Source organism: Macrobrachium nipponense, chromosome 18 (assembly GCF_015104395.2).
Source record: "Macrobrachium nipponense isolate FS-2020 chromosome 18, ASM1510439v2, whole genome shotgun sequence".
Taxonomy (NCBI): Eukaryota; Metazoa; Arthropoda; class Malacostraca; order Decapoda; family Palaemonidae; genus Macrobrachium; species Macrobrachium nipponense.
The window spans coordinates 8,541,881-8,547,422 of NC_087211.1; the positions used below are offsets into that span (position 1 = coordinate 8,541,881).

Sequence of the window (5,542 nt, forward strand, 5' to 3'; positions counted from 1 at the left end):
TTAAGATGGTGGCCTGAGAAGAAATGAACATAAGTTAAGTTGTTAGTCGGTTTCCTATAAATACTGAATTTACATTGAAATGGTTTTCTATGTATCAAAACGTCTAAGAAAGGGAGGCAATTGTCTTTTTCTAATTCTAGAGTAAACTTAATCGATGGTACCTGGTTATTTAATTTAGAGAGTAAATCATTTACATCAATACCGACAGGAAGAACAGCTAAACAATCATCAACGAGATAGGCATTGGTATTAATTTTTGTGCCCTGATTCCTCACTTCGCGACATCCAGTCACAATAAACATTTCCCTTTTTATTGGTCTCGGTCCTTTCTCTGTAGTATTGGAACGTATTCCCAGACGACTTAAAATTAACTACTTGTGTCTCTATTTGATGATATCTCTGGTTTGCAGTTCTCCTCGGCATTAAGGCTCTTGCTGTAAGTGATAATATCCTCATTCCCTGATGACAGATATTCTAATTACTATCTCCTTGCGGTACTCCGTTGAACTCAGTGCTTATCTTTCCATCAATTGAAGTTGCCGATTCCTAAAACTGCCTAGATCTCGTCGAACAATTTCCGAAACTGCGCAGGAATAGTTCAGCACTTTCTTTTCTCCTGTATCTGTATTTTTAGTTTTTTTAAGTTTCGTCGAAAATGTGAATGGACGAACCTACTCTCAGACTCGTCAGTCCAGTCTCAGCTTTCAGACCTAAAGCTTTGCTCTTTTCGTTCTTAAAGACTTGAGTATTCATCTGAGTGTTTTTCGACGGTGCTTGCATAAATAAAAAGGTAAAGAATGTTATTTCTGCCTATTTGTAATGCCATTGTTGCGCTGAATCTGTAAATATCTATTATGTGAACTGGGCGTCTAGTTTATCTTGGAGATTATCTTTACAATTTCAGTTCTCCACGAGTTGAGTAATCGTGTTTCGACGGTAATCATAATAAAAAAGGTAAAGACCTTTTGTTTAGGAAAGTTTTACATTCCTATTATCGTGCTGAATTGAAAGTCCTGTGAATTGCTGGTAAAAGCTGCTTGTTTCTTGTATTTTCATTCATGTTTGTGCTGTAAAGGCCATTCGTTTTGGTAGGTTTTAATATTAACGTTGTGTTGAATACGTAAATAATTCCTCTACCATCAGAGTATCTAGTTATCTTGGAGAATCCATTTACCTTGAAACAACCTCGGTATTACTTAGGCTTTTATTGATATCTGTGGGTGGAATATAACTGGTTAAGTTTTAAGACATTGGCGTCAAATTATGTTCGGGGTATCGATTAGAGCTCCACTGGGGTATTTTTTACCAAACTTAATGTTAGATTTATTTCATAGAAACTGATTTATTCGGTCTGACATTGTACCCAGAACCTTTGAGAGTACTGGTACACAGTTTCTCACTTAAACATGAACTATATATTATTAGGTGTTGCCTCCATCCGCATTTTAACTTGCGATGAAAAGGTTTATATTGCAAGCCTAGATATTAATCAATTTGTCATATACATAACAGATTCGTATTAATTAATTTGTCATAAACATAACAGATTCGTACTAGTTGGACATAAACCTTGCCGATCATGCTAGCCATTCAGTCTAATTTACGAGCATGTGGTGGGTTAAAAACAAGACTTCCCTTTTAAAGCCTCTCTGCTTTGGGACTCCAGTTTTGGGTGACATTTTGCTCGTGGGTGAAAACTTTATTATTTGCAGAAGTTTCTTTGAATTCAAAGTTAAAGTACGAATTGCCATTTCCTTTACATCATATTCTATAAACGAAGGCCAGGCTTCCATTTAAAATGAGCCAGCTATAATTATGCAGTATATCACAAAATCACCCTTGTGTTCCTGACCAAGTCATCAGGATAAATTAAAACATTAAGATAGTCGGATCCTATTAACAATTGGATTATTATAAACAAAGAAAATGAGAAGTATTACGCTTCTTAATATATCAGTTGCTGTCAGTCACTGGACTTTTATCCACAAAGAAGACTGTTATTTAGACTGAAACAAATTCCATAAGTATACAGGATTATAAGAAAGCAAATTCTCAACGAAGCAGGCTTTACTTGTGGCAGTTTCAAAAGCTAACCTTTGTTTTTTTTATCTCTGTCAGTATTAATTTCATAGTACTGGAACAATAACGCCAATTACTGACCAGTTTAATGTTTGTATCAAGGTGTTATTACATAGTCCTCTTCACCTGCAAAGATTTTATTTTTTTTTATTTACAAATTTCTCATAATGGTCAGTCTAGCCAATGTTCAAACTGCAGATATTTTTAATTTAATACTTGGTGTTAATTTAATATTTCATCGCTATGTTTTATAAATTGCATAACCTGTTTTCAGAATGCAAATCCCGTACTTCAACATGTTCTGGTGTAACGTTGCGCTCTGGACAATCCTTCTCCTGTTTTATATAGCTTATTCTACAGCTTGGGTCGTCGATCAATGCATCATCTGCTGTAGAAGGAAGAAGGTGGGGATCTAGTTTTTTTTAATTGCGTATATTTACTAGTTTCTTTAATGTAATATATTGCAGATATAATCTCATTTTGTATTGGTTATAAATCATAAACCTGTTGCAATAACTTATGTCCACAAGAGACTTCTGAAGTAAATATTACAAAACACAGGAAGCCAGCTACTCTAATAATTCCTGTCTAGAAACGGTGACTTAATAACTTAAAAGCAGTCATTTAACATTTTGCTGATAGTGGAAATATCTAAAGCAATTAATCTTGTGAAAATCTTAGTTAATAATTTCTACTATAAGAATAGTTTGTGGCCTATATCGAGAGACTAATAACCTTGAGCTAGTAAAGTCATTTATTATTTGACGGCTGAGTTTCGTGAAAGCTGACTTTAGCATGGCTTAATCTTCGGTAACAACTCACTTTTAAGTTTGTTGTGTTAATGTTTTCATATTTGTTAAAACACTACGGTGTACTTTGAATCTTTAAGACCAGTTCATATCATCTTAGAATATGTTTCCTTATGTTTACAATTCGACTGTTCATTTTTCCCCATCTGTAACATTTGCAGAAGCATCAGAAGTGTTCCCATTCTATAGAAATGACAAGTATCCAGGATACTCTCTCGGACGACCGTCCTCAGACCGAAAGAGAGGTTTGTCCTCGCCACTCGACAAGCTGCTCTGCCCTCAACGGTAATGTCAACCTTCTTTCTCTTATATAAATTTTGTTCTTAAATATTATCGGCTCTTGATGTGCTACCTTGAGTTTCATACTATAGCTGCCATTAATATCAGGACTATCTGAACTAGAATTGATTACTCAAGTTTTTCAAAATCAATTTGTTAGCTTTAAAATATCTTGCCTTCAAATTACCTTAACAAGGCTAAATAGAAGTTTCTCTCCCATGCAGGACGTCAAGGCCTTCCTCAAGACGGGCATACTCCGCGTCTTCAACAGGCTGAAGAAGTAAGTGTAGTTTCGTCAGTTTCTAGATGATGAGACTGCAATTCTAGACATCTGAGAATGAGAAAAGGGGACTTCCGGTAGAAGAATCTCCAACAAATTTTAAACTGAGAGAGCATTTCGAAAACTAGACAAGGAACTTCACGATGTGATGGTAATTGATGCGGTAGTTTACTGTTGACTGGACGAAGAGTGTGAGCATTGCAAGATTATAGGTTCTTACTACGGCAAATTGCTGATGCTGCGATTATCCGGGAAAACTAAATCCCAGGAAGGTATCTTTCGACATTCTGTCAGCGTTGCCTTCCTGGAGTTCGTTCATGGTCACTAATTCAGAGTCCCCCTAATTTTAATGTTAATTCAGGGACGGTAACAGTTATGCCAAGTTGTAAGGTAGACAGCAGCAATTTTGTATTGTCTTGTAACCACAGGTTACTCTGCTTCAGTGTTTAGCTCTAAGTCCGTTTGTCTACTTGTATATCCATCATTAAGGGCAATACTGCTTAAGAGTATACATATGAGTGGATATAAAACAGCAAAATAATCTTAATTGTGTGTTTTTGAGAGACCTGCAAAGGCGGACTATGACAAACGGGCATGTTTCTGAAAGAATCTCGTCGGTAATTCTACATTTTTATTTTTCTTGAGCAGACTTGGTTCCTAGCTGAACTGAAATATGCCTAGACAAGAATTTATTTAACTGTGTGCTTTTAAATGACTGGAACTGGACTGAACTTGCCTAGAAAGAATTATTTGTTGTAGTTGTTAGTTGACTAGACCTTGAAAAGTTTTTAAAAGTCCATATTTTTAGATTGGGATTATTAGCATTATGCATATATTGCAGAATCTGGAATTTTGTAATATTAATTTGATTTCAAAATCCTCATGTGGGGCCTAACTTACTGTAACAGGTTTATGACTAATTAATAATAACACCAAATTGATAACACCAAATTGGATTTTGTCTTTAATATATCACAAGGAGACTATTTAGATTTTATTAGCCCTTGTTTAAGACTTTCACCATTTTGTAATTAAGTTTATAATGAAGCAAATTGCTTTCATCTATTCACACTTTACATGAAGCACGCGTGCGGTTTAGTACTGAAGTGTTAATAAATATTTTCAGCATCAAATTGTTTGACCAGTTTCAAGTCACACTGGAATGTTACTGTGTCTACAGGAGATTACATCCACCTCATTAGGTCACTGATGGCTTTCAGTGATAATTTTTATCAATTAAATGACCAGCGAACTCGCCACGCTAAATGAGAGTAGATACTTCGCGGTAAATCAGTATTCGGAAAGAATTAATAAGATTTCGAGAATGAACCGGATTCGTGAATGAAAAGGTCTAGTTAGAATCTGGATGCGGATAGAGTAGACCAAATGTCGAACTGGTATTGCAACCACTGTTCTATTCCCCTACTGACTAAGGAGTTAGAAAAGAAGCTATGAGCTCTTTAAAAATATTGTTAGATTGTACGGCCAGTGTCCATACATTTGAACACGTGCCTACTGTCCGAATAATAACGATGCTGACGAAAAATTAATATTTCATTTACCACATAATGCATTGCTTAAAAGTTTACTATTAAATTATAGATTTTCATGATTAATGTTATGGCCATTGACAATGATTATCTGAAGTTGATTATATAGATCTCACGAAACAGCTGAATACGAGAACACGCATACCTCGGTATTATTAAGTGTTCTAGAAAGACACAATTTCGCAACATGTGAATAAGCTAGAGAAATCTGTGAATTGGTAATTTAATTAAAATATATTTTCAACTGCAGGTTGACGCGAACCGCGTGAAGACCTTGACTTGAGCAGCAGCTTCTGGGCGCCTCGTCACAGCTGCTGTTCAGGAATTTCTTTGGACATCAAAACAATCAAAAACAGCCAGGAAAATTACACAAAGTCTAGACAGCGCAGTGGAGGATTAAGGTCAGTACAATGAATAAAGAAGGGAACTTATAAGTAGACTAGATATAAGACTAAACCTTAGTAATGAAATGTAAGTAATTGGCCGTTATTAGTCGCCAAAATTGCATTTCTAAACCCAGTTAAAAAAAAAGACACTATTTTATT

At 35.4% G+C, this 5,542-nt stretch overlaps 1 long non-coding RNA gene across 1 annotated transcript; it reads left to right on the forward strand.

Moving 5' to 3' along the window:
* The first annotated feature begins 637 nt into the window (after nucleotides 1–637).
* Nucleotides 638–4,433, forward strand: LOC135196716 (uncharacterized). Its single transcript, XR_010310430.1, has 4 exons — nucleotides 638–790; nucleotides 2,354–2,483; nucleotides 3,050–3,173; nucleotides 3,392–4,433. It is a non-coding gene; the product is annotated as an uncharacterized LOC135196716 (long non-coding RNA).
* Nucleotides 4,434–5,542: the final 1,109 nt, after the last annotated feature.